We start from the raw sequence: 19243 nt of genomic DNA, 5'->3' as shown, positions 1-19243 counted from the left end.
AAGCTAATCAGTCAACAAGCACAACCATCTCAACCCAGTGATGGGAAGTAACAACTTCAAGAATCTGGACTTTCAACTCTTCACTTGATCATAGAAAGGCTTGCTACTTTTTTCAACCTCCCCGAAAGATGACATGATGCAAAAAAAAAAAGGTCAATTGCAGCTTTATTGATTGATTAAAGTATTATGGAGGAACGTGAACCAGGGAGCATTGATGACAATGGCAAAAGATTCGGAGGAGCAAAATTATCCCCATCCATGGCTTTAGTTAAGAGAATTTTTTGCTGCTCCCGGCTACAAGAAATATTCACGGTGAACGCATTGCCGCGCCAACATGAGTAAAAATTGTCCATCTTACATTTCACTCAGTACTTTTGAACTTAAGTAGTCTTTTTTTCTTTTTACACAGAGGTTAGAGCACTGTTTGGCAATCTCACATACTGCTCTAAACTGGTTCAAGTACTATCTCGATGACAACATTTCGTTGAAATTGATAACTGTCTCTCAGTCTAAATGACTACAACCTGGTTGGGTTCTCCAGGGGTCAATCCTAGGACCCCAATTGTTCAATCTCTACATGCTTCCACACTTATGCAGATGGGACTCAGATCTACAGTGTGGTTACTAATGGCAGGTGAACATGGACTGGTTGATTTACTCCATCACGGTATTGAACAGATCTGTGTGTAGATGCAAAATTTTCTCCAGCTAAACTCAAACAAAACTGAAATCATTCTTTGTGGCCCCCCACGAACAAAGAGAACGTGTCATCAGTTACATTAAGACACTCCATAAAACGCGGTAATCAAATTAGAAAGCTAATAATGTTGGACTCAGGCCTGAATTTTAACAGCCACGTCAAATCAACAATATCAGCATCGTGATTACTTTTGTTCAATTGCATGCGGCTGTAAAGCACTTTGAATGTCCTTGTGTACGAATTGTGCTCTCCAAATAAACTCGCCTTACTTCTACCGAAATACGTTGTGAGTACTTTAGCCACCTCTGTTCAAACTGCATCCTGTATTAAGAACACAGAAGTTAGGTCATTCACACTGTGTGGGTGGGAATACCGTAGTTGCAAGCTCTCCAGCCAAGGTTGCGCTGGTTAATGACTTTCATTACATAAAGTGGAGAGTGATTTTAATAGCTCTTATAAACCGTCTTCTCGATTGAGAGTGGCTTTTTTACCCTAGCATGTCTCACAACATTAGCTTTATAGGGAAGAAACAATCGTTGCGTTCATTAGGATGTTTTCATCCCGCATGCCGTTTTACATTTGAGCCGGCTTTACGTTGTCTCTTTTTATAGATGCATGGCGTTTCTTGGATTTGTATACATTCCCTCTTGAGAGAACCATTACGGGTACTATAGCGGATACGGATCAAGCGGCAAGATAAGACAGGATGTCAGGGATCAATTAGGGAAATGCCCGAAGACGGGCTGAACTCATGGGACTGACAACAACAAACACAAAAAGAATGCGCCCCGGGAAGCAGAAAGACGATTTCCCAGGCCGGGGACATTCCAACACATGAGGCCCTAGACAAACAGACTAATCGTTGTTAGATTATTACATTAATAGAGGCAAACAGTGCTCGCAGGCATTCAGAGAGACTGTTCTAAAATTGTCACTGCCAAATAGTAAATCGCCATTTACAGGATATCACTGAAGAGAAGAAAGGAACAAGATACCAGGCGATAATGGTTCAGTGGGTCAATGTTTTACCCCTTCAATTGATTGAAACTTTCCTTTTCATAACATGAGCATCCGTGAATTGTTCAAAAATGGAATTTTGTAAAAAGGGGGTAGCGTAATGCATACAGATGATCAGATAGGACCACAAGATACGCCGGCGTGCTGTCGCAGCCTGGCACACTGCTGTGCCAGCGAGGCTGACATGTTGGCAGGGGCGACTTTCCCGTCAAAGGCAAGGCATGGTCATTGAAGAAGAAGTTGCTTGCTAACTTGCTAATATATGTGGTTTTTTTTTTTTGTCAAGACCAGCTCAAAAGAGGGATGTCATATCTACCTATTCATATCAGTGGTAACAATCTAATGAGTAACAATAATGTGACAAGAACTTAAAACTTCAACACCTCAACTCGGCGAGCAGCACGGGTAGATATGGTTAAATTAGGCAGTGGTGGCTTTGGGTACGTGCCATTTATTTACTGCTTGGATGCGGAGGGGGTGAACATTTCCTGCACTGGAGGTGGTCACAGTCTCCAATAACAACCACGCAAAGCCGCTAGATTTGCTGCAATTTCATTTTCGTTTTAGAAAGGTAGTCGCTAGAGGGGTCAGAAAGGTCATTTGTACAAAATATAATGATTGTTTTTAAACATTATGTCTGTACGTGAAACTTTTCACAAACAATAAAACCTTCTCCATGTACATGACCTGTGAATGTAAAGATTCAATGGTAGTTTATTATAATTGCAATGACATTCAACATGCCCCCAGTAATAAGCTAAGCATAATGCATACCCACACAATAATCTTTAACCAATAATACAAAAAAAAAAAGCCCTCCTGCAACACTTTCAAGGACTCTACCAAGGAGAAGAGACACATTGTGAAGTTTTTCTTAAACAGCTCCTTCCTGATTGGCTGTTGTGACTGCCAGGAACACTGTAAGTATGGTGGGTTAATTTAAAATAATTGGCTATTGTTAGTGCAAGGACACAAGAATAATACAAAACACGTGAAGTGAATGAAAATACCCAACTCTGTTGTATCTGTACCGCACAATGACACGAAAAGGCCTTCGATTCTATTATCAAAGAAAACTACAGCGTTGCTTGCGGCTCTTTTTCATGCTAGTAAGGCTGCTAACATCAAGCTAGCATACTAGTTTTTATAGTTTGTAAATTTAGCTCCGGTGAGAATGGCATTCACTGAGTTTGCACTATAACTTAATCTTATCTAAATTAACATTTTTGTGTCAATTGTTTGAAAAGCAAAGCCTGGTCTGTCCATTTTCCCAACAGTTAATAATGCGCTAATGTTAGCTTATTAGCTACCGCGAGTAAAAACATACACTTCTTCTGATTGCTTCGTGACTAATTCAAAGTGGTCGGCGCCGGCGGTCAACATTGAAATTCCAATATTTCTTCCATGAAATTGTGTAACAACATTCAACAACATTCTCAACTCTCTATGCGTTGCCACGTCAACCTAATCTAACCTTAAGAATCAGTAGTGCTATAAACAATAGGACTGTTTCTTTCAACAATTTGATTTCAAACTCGTCCTCACAGGACCAGAGCACTGAATAGATTCATAATCAGATATCTGGTAAGTATAATGTACTGTATACGTAATCCTAGAGGATACGTGCACTTGCATGCTGTTATATTCCATTTTTTGCATTTTGATGATTTCTGTAATTGTGACGTGATAATGGTGTTTTTTCGAGGTGAACTAAGTCAGATACGTCCTCACTGAACGTTCAGGTAGAATTACACTTTAAGTGGAACCGCAGTCCACTGAAATATAAATGTTTTCTTTATATCTTTTGGCGTATTCTATTTGACAGCCAAGTCGATCGGATTCGCCACACTACTGATGAGAGTTCACGCCCTCGCAACAAAGTCGCAAGTCTTTATTGAGTGGAACTTGAATGAATCAACTGGCCTTGTTGGTCAATCAATGTCCTCTTCAGCTTTAATTAAGTCCTTCATCAGCAAATCCGGTGACGCGGGCCTCGGTCACAGTCAATTATGTGACACGCACGCTTGAGTCCGGCTCATCAAGCCAATCCCCTTTGCTTGCCATTCATATCATTAGGCCGATTGTCTCCGGTGAGATTTGATGATTTTGTTCTTTTGTTTGCCTTTCTATTCATGTGGTTCAATACATGATGTAGTCCACTACAAAAGTGACCGCTACACTGCGCAAATTCGGAAACATATACCTCAAAAGTACATTATACAAGAGAAGTTGACGAGCCATGTGGAAGAAATCAATGACGAAAGTCTGGGAGTTCCGTGAATGAGATGTAGTGCGACAGTAAAGGCAACAGGTTCCACTCCTTTCTCTGGTGCTCTCTTATTAAAATGAGATAGAAGCCAACAGGCCGGCGTGCCGTACTCCACGCTTGTCCGATAATAAGATGAGAGGGAAATTTTGCCGGGGAAGGTAGAGAGGAAAAAGATAATCCTCTTTGTTAGCCATTAATCCTCTCTCTGCATCGCCTCTATTAGCTACCGTCGCTTTGATCAGCGGCGTGACGGCGCTAATGGCTTATAATATCCAAAGAAACTTTCACTCGCGCACAATTTTAAAACAAGGTCGCTGCTGCGGGATCCGTTAAAAAATATATATATATTAAAAATGACTCAGCAAACGTGACAGCTGTGATTGAGTTTATAGGGTTTATTCCTCCATGCTCACCCTCCAATCGAGCTACACGAACGGCAAATTAATGGAGAGGCCGACAAGCATCGCGCTGCTTGTTTAACATTCCGACTGATGAGGGCAGATGGGTGCTTGGTAATTGTCTATCATTTGATAATGAGATGGACAGATTGATCTGCAATCAGAAAATTGGAATTCTGCATTCAATTGATTACCCACTTCATTGATTTTTTTTTTTTCCCCACTTTCCCACAACTTTCGTTGAAAGGCGCTCATCAGCGTCACTGACATGAATAAAATGAATTCCTGGCAAGATTTTGTTCAAACCATCGACAAAAAAAAAAGCAAAGAAGGAAAAATGCAATACTGATGTGATGATGAGTGATTGAACTAGGGCTGCATCTGTTGAATATTTTTTAGAATTGAGTATTCCAACGATTAATCCATCAATTAATTGGATAAAAAAATCTTTTTTCATTATTCATGTGAAGGCTGAATGCGTGACGTGCATCTACTTCCGCATAATTAGTTCGATCCACATTATTCCAATTTCAACATATTCAAAAAAATTACGCCATGGAGGCTAGTATTTTTCTCATTCCAAATGATATTTTTTTCCCCCAAAAGTCAACATTTTTCCCTAAAAAAAATCCCATTCATTCCCAATGAGGGTTTTGTTCACCATTCATTCCCAATGGCACAATAAACTTTCCATATTCACAATTGTGACAGTTACATTGTGACATATTTAACTCCAGTTTCCAAATATATTGACTTATTGAAACTATTCCAACTTCAACATATTCTCATGTTTTTTACCATCACTCTTGAAGTAGCAGCACAATGTCCATTGAACTGTGGAAATAAATAATTCTCTGTAGATTTACATTCTATTTAATTGTGTTTTTAGGGTATGTTTTACGATATTATAGTACAATATTGTAGAGTGCTATTAAAAATGTTTTTTTTTTGGGGGGGGGGGCTCAAATGGATTAATCACATTTCCATTCCTTTCAATGGGGAAAGATGAGAGTGAACACATTGAACTTAATCTCAGCTCTACTGCATTAAAAAGTGGTTTGATAATCAACCCACTTTTGTTTTTGCCACTTTTCCGCAAACCCTGTTGAAATGCGCTCGTCAGCTTCATTGCTGTGAATGAAATGAATTCTGGCACATCGTTCCCAAGATAAGCTCCTTCAAAGTACGCAAAGCACTCCGGGGGTACGGCGGAAAGTGAGCGTGTGCTGGTAATAATCTGTTTTTTTGTAAAGAGAGCTAGTACGATTGGCCCAAATTAACAGTGGATGCATTTATGATGGCGAAAATGGAGTCTCAGCGGGGCGTCCCAACACGACGGCGAGGAGCATCAAAGACCACTGGAAACCAATTTCCTGTCTACTGAAATGCTGCTGAACTGCCTCCGGAGCGATCCGTTTAGAAGAGACAGACGCCTTTTTTGAACGTGAAGCCTCCTTGAAGTTGTCCATTAGGGAGCAATTTCGCCCACATGTTAGCAATTGATTTAAAGCGGAAGTCAATGCAAACATTTTTTTCCAAGAATATGTTCTATGCAAGACCACTAGTTGAAACAAGGCATTCTGATAAATATTGCGTTGGTGGAATAAGTGTTAATCCACTGGTTTTTAGCCATCTCTGGGGCGGCCATTTTGTCTTCTGTCGACTGAAAATGACATCACAACTGCTCACAACGACCAATCACGGCTCAGATTCAGAAAACAGGTCAGCCGTGATTGGTCGTTGTGAGCAGTTGTGATATCATTTTCAATCGACAGAAGACAAAATGGCCGCCCCAGAGATGGCTAAAAACGAGTGCAGTTTGCTGCTTAATTTACGGTATATTCCACAAACGCAAAATTAATCAGAATGCCGTGTTTCAACTAGAAAAAAATATGTTTGGGTTGACTTCCGCTTTAAGTAACTTTTTGCAGCATTACTATGGAGCAGATTTTTAACCAGTATATTGTACATATCTAATTTTATATTGCAACATTTTCCCAGTATTTTGTGGTGATACTTTTTTCCCCCACTTGGACAGTTACTATATCCAACGTTTGGTATAATTTCACACTTGGTAAAAAGAAACTAAAGTGCAATGTGTCTTTTGCAAAGTACAACGGTCTTAAATTGCTGCACATCTACGGTAAAGTAAACATCGTTAGCTAATTTGATATACCGATAGTTAGAATGAAATCGTTAGAACGGTTCAGCCAGATTTAAAGTCACATGCATTCAGTCAGAGATAAAATACCGTAGAATGTGAAGATGGTGACTACAAGTGGACAAAAACAATACTTACACCGCATATAGTATTGGTATAATGCATCTTTTGTAAGCATATGTAAATCGCTGATGGATGGAGGGCATCGGCTTGGGCCAGCTTTGACAATAATACATCATTACCTGTCAAATATTGACATTCTCCACTGTTCAAACAACATATAGTGCACTTTTTGACATTTTAATACATGCCGTCAACTCTGCAGAACGACCAATGAAAACATACTTTATGGATTTTTAACGATTACTGTCAAAAGTGTCCACGCGCATACTTCTTCTTCCCGTTTAGAGTGCAGCAGTCTCGCTCATTTTGATTACGGCAGAGCAAACACACTCACAAGCCCATCAAAACAACTCGTTACTTTGCTTTAAAGCAGGGAAAGTGACTTTTTAATTGCCTGTATACACATATTTGGGTCTCTGGAGTGTCTGCCCACACATCAAGTGTGAAATTACAAAAACCAAGTACTTTTTTTTTTTTTTTGCAAGGTGCCTATCGTCACAAAATGTGTTGTCAGCAAGCTGTGCTGGTTTTGAGTCGTCTAATAAAAAGTTACCCACGACCCGCCAACACCCTCCCCCCCAACACTTACTTAACTATCGTGTTAAAACTGAATGCAATGCAGCGCTGTTGGACGCACAGATTAGCTTAGCGTTAGCTTCTGCGCTGCATGTGTCCATCTTTGGCATGCCAAATCGAATGTCAACAGATTTGTACAAGTTTGCCACAGACATTTTTAGCTCAGATTTTCTACTGTGGAAACGGTACAGAGTCTTGTATGCCTACTAAAAAAACTATCAACCTTGGAAAATAAATGTAATATAGTGTAATATAATACTACACTCACGTTGATAAAAAAAAACCCAGCAACTTGCATTTCAAGTAATCTTTCCTTTTGAAATGAATGGAAATGCCATTTCAACACAAAGCGGCAACACAAATAAACTGTCGCTTTGCAAAATTCAGTACAGACATGACATCAACTTCCTCTGATTGGTTGCCGGGTAAGTATTTCAAGGCCATGACATTGCAAAGCTTTTCAAGTCCAACATTACGCAACAGATGTGTTTGGTGCTTCAAAAAGTAATAGCTCTCCCATCACTTTTTTTTTTTTTTTTTTTAAATGAGTGTGAATCCACGGAGTGATGGCGCTGTTATTAAGTGTGATAAAAACGAACAGGGCGAGGACGTTTTTTTGGCTTGCTTCTCCGCAATCACACTATTACAGGCTGAGCATTGCCTTCTGTCATAAATTATGCAGTTGTACTCGCCAAGTTAATTCCCTGTGTCCTGTCTGCTTATCAGGACCCTTTTTGAAATATTAATGTCGGGATCACAGGTGGCTGCATTCAGTCCTTGCAGTGAATCTTCCGGAGGTGCACGTGATGAATCTTTCAGCTGCTGAGGTGTTTTTCGGTTCTGTAGTAATAACAGGGCTGAAAAATCCCGATACGCTGCAATGTTATTGCAATATTTTGCCAACACTGATGACAGGATCACCCAATTGTGTGATTATCGATGTACCCTGTTCCAGCTCAACATTACCATAAAAATAGGGGAAATGTTCATACCTAGCAGTATATTAATTAAAAACGATGCCCTAACCTCATAACCCTGTCATATAGTGCAGAACAATGAATCAAATTCAAATTGACATCGCAATGTAGCAGAATGCAATTTTCAAATGGCAAAGGCTGCAATTTTGGGGGGGGGGGGGGGGGAACACGGAAATGATCTGCTTCATTTAGCCTGTCAGCTTCATTGTGTGTGTCAGAGATGGTCACTTAACACTATTTTGCTGGTCCGTACGTGACCTGGGCACCCTTCCATCCTCATCCATATTCATAAAAATAATCATCCTCCGACCACCTCAACCTTTTAAAGGGCTTTCGTCCTTACATTTCGAAAACTATAATCATTTCCAGTTAATGCACATAAAGCGATGGCCCCACTACGTTTGGGACTTTGGCTGGATGAGGTTTTTTTTTTTTTTCAATTTTAAAAATTTGCTTTGGGAACTGTTTGCGGCTGAATATAGTTTAAAAAAAAAAAAAGATAGCGTTCATTTTTCAGCGACTGAAAAACAGGAACTTTTATGCACTGTGAGACTTTGTGTTTTAAGTACCAAGAGACGCACGTGGACGTCAAAACCAGACCAAAGGATGCTCGGAAGCCTCCCCGGTGGAGGAGGTGCCCATGTCACGGGCACACGCACTTCTCAGCTTGATAGGTTCGGAGGTGTCAGCGTACTGCCACTGATCTGAGGGGCTTTCATCCCCACAAGCCAGCATCCCTCCGCATGCTAATGTATTTACGAGACACGCGCGGGGAACGGCACATGCGCCCGACAGTGTCAAGTGAGACTGCATGTACCGGCTATGCCCATGGCTTGGCGGTTTTGCTCATTATCCCCTGTTCCTTATTTTGCTTTCAGAGACTGAAGGCTTTGGAAAACTAAAAAAACTTGCATGAAACGAAATAGAATTTACAACGGCATGCCCATGGTTATAAGGTGAAGAGAAAAGCCGGCGCTAATCCTCTTAATTCCGACTAGGCTAGCTTTCTGTTTGCAAATATTGCTAATACTGATCTATTGGGAGCTGCACACACCTCTCACTGCATTGTCTCAATTGGGACGGCTTAAACAAGTTGCCACATAGCTGTAGATGAGTCCAATTGTAACAAGCTGGCAAGTCTTACTATAGCTAATCAGTGGAATTTTGATTATGTAATAAGATGTGGGGAAAGAACTTGACGTGCTAGGAAAAAAAAACGGACTGCAATTTTGGAATCAGTTTGCCAATTTTAATCCGCATAAAAATCTAACTCAAGAGATTTTTTTTAATCAAATTGTTCACCAGTATAATGTATTGGTATTGAGTTGCAGAAGTGAAGAAATTTGCAAGGTAGGCCTACTAACACCACCAAGCCATACCTAAGACGACTGGAAGGTATAGTTCTCCGCAGCTTGCACTCGCTGCTCAGAACCTGAGGTCACTTTAGGGTTTTAACACTTTTATAACTTGTTAAAAAAAAGGAGACAGTTGGAAAAAAAAAAAAAAAAAATCTTAATTTTTTTTTGTGTGTGTGGAGGGGGGTGGAGGTGCTTGGATTCAGTTTTGGGGTGCTCAAGCACCAAAACGGGCAAGACACGCCTATGGCTGACACTAATCTCACAAGGTTCAAGGTCCGTTTTTGTGTGTTTAATCTCTGAGAGTCCGAAGTAAAAGCACCATATCTCGAATCATCTAAAAAAAAAAAAAAAAAAAAAAAAAAAAAAAAAAAAAGTAAAGTACGAATGCGGTAATTCTCCTTACTTGGGCCGAAACTTGGTTTTTAGTTAAGCCTCGTAAACCGTGTTTACCCTCAGGCTGGCTGTAAAATCTTTACGGCCCCTCCCCGACAGCCTTTTCAAGCGAAGAGGAGATCCGGATCACTCCGGGAGATAGCGTATATAGAAGGAAAATAAAAACAACCTGCGCTCCACGGGGGTCAGTTGAACATGCGTGTTTTTTGCTGACCTGAATGACTGAACTGTTAAAACGTTTATGTGCACCAGCCGCGATTGCAATTAAAAGTCCATAAAAATCACCACCAACAAAAATGCTGATCAATTACAACTCGAGGCTTATTTCTCTTCCCAAACTTACTGTTAACAAGCGTCACTTTTACAAGGCGTGTCAGAAAAGTTCCAAGACTGCTGCTGAGATACAAGTGACCCAACACTACAAGTGTTTCGAGACACAAGCAGTCGATGGAGTATATATATATATTTTTTTGCGAGATAAAGCAGTGTATGGTGACTCAACTCGCTTTAGACCAAAGTTATTTTAGTTCACGAAAACTAACTAAATAACTCAAACTAAAATTGAAGAAAACATTTTTGTTAATGAAATAGAAATGTCCATTTTCATTTTTGGAAATTAATTTAATACATTTCGATTGGATTTAAAATGTATTTATTTCGGCACGGATGTTAACCGTAAGAAGGACGGGAAACGAGAGACGTTGGGGTTGTGATGCATCCAAATTAAGAAGCAGTATTATGCGCAGCACGAATTGTACTTCAAAGTCTGTGGACTATTATACAGCACCTGTATTTGATTTGTGGATGTTTGTTTTTTCACAACACAAAACTTATTGTGATTTTTTTTTTTTTTTTTTAATCTTGCACACAAGAAACAATGTTTTTCTCAACTCAAACCACAACTAAAACCGACAAGAACTAAACTAAAATGAAACATTTTCTAAAAAAAACCTACTAAAAACTAAAAAACCCGCACTTAAAACTAATTCAAGCTAACTTAAAAAACAAAACAAAACTCAAAACTAATTAAAAACGAACTATAATGAAAAAACTATAATGAAAACTATTATAATGGAGCTTCATACTTCAAATCACATAAAAAACAGATTTTTTTTATCGGCCCGATCCCAATCCAGTAAAAAGCATGCCGTTTTTTTGTTGTTGTTTTTTTTAGAGATGTGCTTTCATATATTTGCATTTTTATGTTTTTGTGCACACATGCTGATGGAAAATTCTCCTCTAAAGTTGTGAACGAGTCTATATTTGCATTGGGGAAAAGCTGCGTGTTAAAATCATTAGCGGGGGTGTTGTTGAGTCACAACCTCGCACCCGCCCCTCCCTGCCACCATGTAATCAGAAGCTTTGTTTGGCTCCCCATGAATGGTTTATTCTTTCAGCCTGTGCACGCGTGGTGCAGTCAAGAATGCTCCCAATTTATATTTTACGGATTCAATTATGACTGGAGACTTTGTTTCGCCCCAATCCCAGCCGCTCGACCTGGACTGAAAAGCAGATTACGACGTGCTGCATCCAGTCCAAACAAAGAAAAAGCCAAAGAAAGAAGTCCCAAGCGCTGGATGGCTAATATTTCATTGGAGCGGCTTTAGTTTGGATTTGCAGAGTTACATCAACTTTTTGGCCAATATTGTGCCATTATATAAAGACTACTCAAGCACATCCCAGAGACACCCCATGCTTAACTTCTGGAGCCTGTGGTTTAAGAAGTACTTTTTTTCCCCAATAAAAACGTGGCATTGTTATCCGGGAAGAAAACAAGTCTCCTATTTGCAACATTTTGTTAGGAGAATCTAAGCATTACTTCCTACTTACAGCCGAGGGACATTTTTGATATTCAGATATTTGAAGACAAACAGTGCAGTAACACATGTAGGCAGACAATACAACAACAGTCCCAGGCATGTATTCTTTATCCTCCGCAAAAACGACTACGGTAATACTGCTGCAGCTTGCTGAGTCACTTATACCCGTACGTGGTTGCAAAACTCTTCTTCGTTTGTGTGAATTGACTGCATTATTCTGCCCCCTAGTGGCCAGGTCGCACACACCAAAAGTAGCTGCTATGAATTAATCAATACTTTACATTCTATTTAATTATGTTAGAAGCAAGTGTCCCTATAAAGTGCAATACTACATTATGGAGTGCTAGTTTCCTTGTTAAAATCATTACCAAGATTTTTGTTCGTTTGTATCAAAAGGAACAACTATAATGGATTTCGATTTGTATTTTTGTCCACCAGGTGGTACTACAATTTCCCTTTGAAAGCACGCAGCACAACTTCATACTGTTTACTGCTTTCTGCGATGGTGCCGTGCTGCTGAAATGATAAGTGCGTGTCAACATTAATGCATTTGGATGTTCCGCTAGTCAGCTGATCCAATCCTGTTGCCGACCCCCAATGTGTCCAGGGTCAGTCATGAGACCATATGAATCTTTTCCGTTGCTCCCTAGCAAATTGAAGTCTATTTTTTTCTACAGTGTTACACACACTGATATGTGATTTTCTTCAGGTCACGCAGCTGTTGAGTTGTCTTGACACCGTGTGGTGGAAATGCTCATATCTGTATAAATAAAGTCCCCAGTTCTACTGCTGATTTCTTTTCCTGTCACATAACCGACATTTTACCGGCAGTCATTTTAACAATCAGATAAGTTTCATTTGCTTTACGCAAGTCAATTTTTTTTTTTTTTTTGCTTTTTTGGTTTTAATACTTTTGCAGATAAAATCTGCAAATAATGAACATAAATAGCCTGTTGAAACACACTGCAATAATTACCCGGCGAGGTGGTCTTACATAATTGCTTCAAGTAAAATCCAGATGGGTGACTGTAAAGTATTTGTATTATAATTCATATTCTCATTTAAGGAAAAAAAAAACGACAAACACTCACTCTTTGCAATGATGAAATAGGCTATAAACGAAAGAGCAGTCGGCTCATTGCAAACAATCCGCCCGGAGGGTTCATCTCTCACGCCCAAAATCAATGGTCTTAATCTCTCTAACAGGCCACATCCGTAAATCACATCATGGTCATGATGTAAGACCACCAGCCGGTTTTTATGTTAACACCCCCGGCATTCCTGTATTAGTTTGGTTCCTGGCAGACATAACGCAAAGTCAAACGGAATGATTAAAATGTCAGCATTGGACGCCGTCTGCGGGCCTGATTGAGACCACCCTCGGCTCCCGCTTGTTCAGCGGCGGCAGCGGCGGCAACAGCAGCACCTGCTGTGTTAATTCACAGACCACCCTTGACCTTTTCAAACTGCTCATTTTGCACACATAGTATGTTCCTGGCCAAGATTATTCTCATAAAAAATTTTCATATAAAATTAGGACTTACAAATGTAAATGTAAAAACAAAATGTATTAATAGCCTGTCTGACATTAATACGTGGATGATTCATCCTTAATCAATGTTTCAGGGGAAAGAGAAAGTGTATTTTTTTGTTTTGTTTTACCCCACTCATTTTGCGATAAAAACATACACTATCAACAAGTCCTGTCATGTCATGTCCTGTTTTACTGAGGACACTTGTTTTTGTAAGTTTTGGTATTAGTTTTAGTTTTGTTTTTTGAGTGTATTTCTTGTGTGCAAGATAAAATCCAAAAAATAAATAATAATAAAAAATATTTAAAAAAAACGCCACTACCAAATCAAATACAGGTAAGTGTATAACAGTGCACAGAAATTTGAAGTGCAATAAGTGCAGTGCATAATGCTAGGATGCTCTCGCCTCTCGCTTTCCAGTCCTTGTTTGTCAAGTTGCCAACTTGTGAGAGTGGATTTGTGGCTTAAATCCCTATTGACAAGTATTAAACCTAGTAAAATTGTACTGTATACTTTATATAGGACATTTTCGCTATAAACCTAAAATGTAGTTTCAGTTAGTTCTCATTCTTTTTAAGGCATTTTCGTTTTTACTTTAGTAAACGAAAAAAAAAAAATCTATTTTGTTGTAGTTATTTCGTCATGTTTTCTTCACGTGGAAACACAGACAGTTCTCCGGACGGTTTCAAAATCCCTCATGAAAACTATCCCTACTGTCCTATAAAAATATACATACTGTATACACGCCTGTTTCGAGATTGCCCCATGACAGAGCAATCAGTCATAATCGCAGCAGCGAGACTAGAGAGACCAAGTGGATCGATGTGGAGATGGCCACGGGTGAAGTGCGAATTTACAAGTTGAAAAGTGAGAGAAACTCAGAGAGAGGAATCAGAAAAATAAAAGGGAGTATTTTGATTGGAGACACAGACAAAGCGTACAGAGAGCACAGGTTTATTGATGTGTCCTGGAAAGGTTGAGCAAGTGCTTCATGCTGAGGTCACCCGCAGTGGGGAAGCTGGAGCGCAAGAAGGCTGATGAAAGAGTCCTTGAAACTTACGTTACTACTCCTACAGTTACAAAAATGTGAATTCCTTCAGTAAAGAATTGCGCACGAACACAAAAAACTCCGTTGTCGGAAACTGAATGAATGGCAGGGCGCTACTATGGCAAAAAATTTGGAAAATGATGGATGAAAATTGTTTGGGTTGATTGCCTAAAGTTATGTTATCATGCGCTGGCATGCTGATTTGTTGCTAGGCAGATTTCATCAAGGTCATTTATTTACTTTTCATTGGGAGTCATTATGCAAATTTTTGCTGTGGATGCTGGAACGGGAGATGAGTGCAAGCTGGGGACCAGGGAGGGCTGCGCCGCTTTGGGAGTGGCCATAGACAACCTCAATCATAGCCAATCCAAATTTCTCCTCTCATGCCCTTTAAATGCGGCGCGCTGGTCATCACATTTGGCATAAGCACATCTGTGCCGTGAAGTTAGGTGGCATCACAGTGTTCTAACCCTTTAAACAACAGATATTTGAACTCAAACAGTGGAGCAACACATGTAGACAGACAACATAACAATACCCAAAGGTATATATTCTTTATCCTCTGCAAAAGACGACTATTATTACTGTGGTTTACTGAGACTATAATGCCTGTCAATTACTGCAGTTTTGAAATGGCTCTGTAGTCCCTATCCCCAAAGAATAGTGCGGGTTTACGGTAGGCATTTATCCGTACAAAATGAATCCAAAGAAAGTACATGTTGAAGTCCCGGCCATAAAAAAAATGACCATGTTACTGTACTGTAGCATTTGGGAGGCAACACATTCGTCATTAAGTGACAGTCTGCTTCTACCAGCGGCAAATGTCAATATGAAGCCACTGACGCCTTTCCAGGGCCCTCACACAGGCCCGCCTCCAAAACCACAGCCATTGGAGTGGAATTGGACCAGACCGCCGCCGTAAATTTGATGACAAATTCGCTTTCCTGCACACAAAAGCCGCACGGCACTTTCAGCAGCCAGCCAAGAAAAACAGTCAGCCGTGTACCTTAACGGCGCGCCGCAAACAAAGGAATCTCCCGTCGAACGCGTCGGCGGACCTCAATTACCGAGTGATGGCCTCCTGCTGCTGCACCAGTCAAAATAGCACTCTGTTCCTTCAGGAAATATTTCCGCGCCGCCTTAATTGCTTCCTTCTGCAGCCGCGCCGCGACGGCTGAAAGAGTACGGCGTGTCGTGCGAGCGCTTTGGGGGGGGCCAGACGTTTTGGAGAGCAGCTTTAGCACAGGCAAGCATACGCGTACTGTACACTGGCGTAAGCGGGGGCATTCAAATACAAATCTTAAAGAGCCACAATTTTGAATGAATCAAAGGTCCATTTGTTGAAGTTAGTCAGGCCATGTGCTATTATGTTCAAAGCAAACTGTCCTTTTCATTCAATAAAACGACATAGAACAAAATATGCACTAAAATAAATGCCTTTCAAATTTGACATTAAAATAAAAAAAAAAGTGGCTGTTTGTCAATTGCAAATTCATCTCTTCGCAGATTTTTGGGGTAAATTTATCCTCCATTTTATGCAGAAAATTCAGCTATTTGCTGTTTTGCACTCAGGCAAAAAGTAAAAGAAATTGTTTTGATGACATCTTGTGGCATCTTTGTAGCAAGGAGATATGTTGAACAGAGATGGGAAATTCACGTTCAGGAATTAAAAACCCTGCCACGGTTTGGATTTAGCCACAGGTGCTTCGACTCAACTGGCAGGTAAACGAGCTCCCTGAGTCGAAGCGCCTGTGGCAAAAGCCAAACTGCGGCAGGGTTTTTACTTTCTGGACCCGGATTTTCCATCTCTGATGTTGAATCAAGGGGAGAAGCTTCATTGAGTCAGGCCATAGCCTTGTCTAAAATGCGCTCTGTTGCCATCTTGTGTCGGCCATTTTTGGGCGGGCCGTCAATTCCTTGCAACTAGCAGGCTTTCACTCAACCCCGCTTTCACCCTGATGGGTTTGACAATATTTCCCCCAGCAGGTTAAAAGCGAAAGCTGCGTTTGCCACATTTAAGCCTGTCAGGGAGGGTCATGAACTGGAATGATAATGATGATGATTTTATTTTTATTTTTTTCAAATCAGGTCCAGCGAACGCTCACGTCATGTGGCGACAACCATCCTTAAGTGGATGTGACATCTTGTAGCGTCTGTTCACGCCTGAATCAAATTGGCGTCATTACCACCTTTGCGTTGGCGGTTTTCTATTACAAAAACACTGGCACATGCACACACGTCTCGGACAAAAACAGTGAGAGAAAAAGCAGTCGGGAAGTCAGTTGGCAGAATCGCGTTCAGCTCAAACATCATTAAAGTACATTTTGCCTGAGTTTGGCTGACTGGCAGGCTTGTCTGCTGCCGGGAGCGGCTGCTAATGGAGGCCGCTTGCACAAACGCATTAGACAACGCAAACGGGGGTGGCGACCGGCTCAAATCAAAACAACCTTTGCAATCTAATGAGATCCAATACAAACGCTGTATCACAGTCTGCCTTGACAAAGACAATCGTGTTCCGATTTGATTGAGGCTGCCAAAGAAATCTTCATTTATGGCAATTTTTTTCATTACGGTAATCCCCCACTCCAAGTGAAAGCCGCAATACAGAAATACCAGCGATGCAGGGACGGTATACTCCCTGGGCAGGTGGAGCTCGTTAGATTTGGTTGGCAGTCCACGCATGGGAAGGAAACTGATTCCAAACCTTTGCTGACTTTGTGGCTATACCCGGTCTGCCGAGGCCAGGATTGGCCAGGACTAAACTCTGGCTACTCCCCCGGCCGCCCCAAATCTAGGATAAAATTTGGATACCTGTGACTTTCCGGCCATTTTCATATGGATGCAGTATCCTTAGATGCCTGATACTCAATTTATTTATATTTATTTATATTAGCTACATATTGAATGAACAAATCTACAATTGATCTGAATCCCCTTGATTGGCTGTTAGCTAGCAAATGCAAATCAGCGCATGCATGCAAAATATAGTTTTTTACTTAGACTTGATCCTGCCTGTCTCACGAGTGAGTTTAGCAAGGTTCGGAACATGTGTGCATTTTATTTCATGAAACCCTGACTGTGGGTGGTATGGTAAACAATGACTTCTCAGTTACATGGGATTATGAACATGGCCACCCCGCACCTATCGCCAGTGAGATGTTGCCACCCCACCGAAAAATGTCCTGCTAGTCCGGGTAACGCTTCAGGAGAAAACCTTGAGGAAAATCGACAGGTCACTCCGAGCTTGAGTCAACTCACCGACCCTGTTCTTCCAGACCGCGCTAACGGAAAATGACATCACTGATATATATCTCCTATAAATTCACAATTACACCAATGCCACTGGGAAGACGGGAGCCTGCGCCTCCCGCAGCCTGGTGTTAGCAACCCTTGGTTTTGGACTATTACACCCGCTACAGACCCAACTCAAAAGGTCGGCTGCAAAACGTGTTCATGATAGGAAATCGTTATGCGGGAACCTGGGCTTCCGATTGTTTCTAGCAACATGGATCATTGAGATTTTTTTTACATGCACTTTATGCATGTTTTTATAGCATTTATGGCACTTATTCTTTGGCACTTTAAATCCCATTTACACAAATTTATCATCTCACAATATACATGAATAATATACATGAATAATCATGCCCAAAGACGTACAGTACATTATAAAATTGACCTTCAGCCTTTGCTTTCCATAAGCATAAAAAGCAAGACATCAGCAGATAATAATTTTGGGCAAAAACTAGGTTCTTCTTCTTTCACAGTTACACTGTCAAACTAAATAGTGTGTTGTCATCTTGTGGTCGACAGTGGAATTACACCCACAATAAAATCCATATTTAGGCTCTAGGAGACGATACAAAAAAAATCGATTTTTAGGAAGGGGTTGATTGGTTGATTATTAATTATTGTTCTGTTTTTTTGAGCACACCTTCACATCAATAAGTTGGTATGAATTGCTTTTGGAGAAAAAAAAAAAACATCATGTGCAGGTGCAGAAAGTGAACAAAATAATGCCAGGAACATCTGCGTCACTTTAGCTCAGTTGATGAGCCAGTTTGTGACGAGTATCACACGCACGCACACACCCGCACGCGTACACAAACACACCTACGTCCAGTAGATACTTTGCCGGCATCGTCTCTTTCATCCAAATGTTCCTCCCACAACGCTGAGCTCTCATGCCGCTTTGATCAAACGGGTTTAGTAGAATGCAGCAGCATGTCACCACATACTAATATTTGAAGTGTGTGTGGATGCAATCTTTATTTTAATAAACACAAAGAAAAGCCCGCAGATCCACAAGGTAATAAACACAGCTACGCCCTGCCCGCTTCTCCCCGAAAATTAAATTGGCCCTTTGACTTTTTTTTTTTTGCAGTGAGGAGAACGTCATGTAGGATTACTTGACATTTCTGTCTGTGGAGAGGCGGGGAAATGAGGGGGCAGCAGATGAGATGATGATATATGAAAAGGGAGGATGAAGGCCATACGAGGCCTGGACGGACTTACTGCCTGCATCACGGCGGTCGAGCGGCGTACGCTCCTGTTTGATCCCACCACTTTCTGGAACCCACCCCCGCCCCACCCCCTTTTCACCCTCATGACTCCTCTCCTGTGATGTGCCGAAGCCTTTCCACCCTTCACATCCTCAAAGTTGGCCCTCTTCTTGTGATCTCTCTCGCCTTTCACTCGTTGCTCTCTCTCTCTCTCTCTTACTTGCTGATGTGATTTACCAACGCCCCCCCGGCCTTCCTCCTCCTCCTCCTCCTCCTCATCCTCCTCTTCCCCGAGAGGAATCACCCCTTGATATCAATTTAAGTGACATAGGCCAGGGGACGAGATGAAAATCGATTCTCCTTGCAGCC

General features: G+C 41.0%; 1 protein-coding gene across 4 annotated transcripts in view; it reads right to left on the bottom strand.

Annotated features, from left to right (window-relative positions):
* The window catches only part of sema6bb (sema domain, transmembrane domain (TM), and cytoplasmic domain, (semaphorin) 6Bb), a 167001-nt gene that overhangs the window by 9283 nt on the left and 138475 nt on the right, over positions 1–19243 (bottom strand). The window lies entirely within an intron of this gene.

The sequence above is a fragment of the Filicampus tigris genome, chromosome 12 (genome assembly GCF_054856515.1).
Source record: "Filicampus tigris isolate MCC_2025a chromosome 12, RoL_Ftig_1.0, whole genome shotgun sequence".
Lineage (NCBI taxonomy): Eukaryota > Metazoa > Chordata > Actinopteri > Syngnathiformes > Syngnathidae > Filicampus > Filicampus tigris.
Note: the sequence above shows the minus strand (reverse complement) of the source record. Positions and strands in the feature narration are given on the sequence as shown.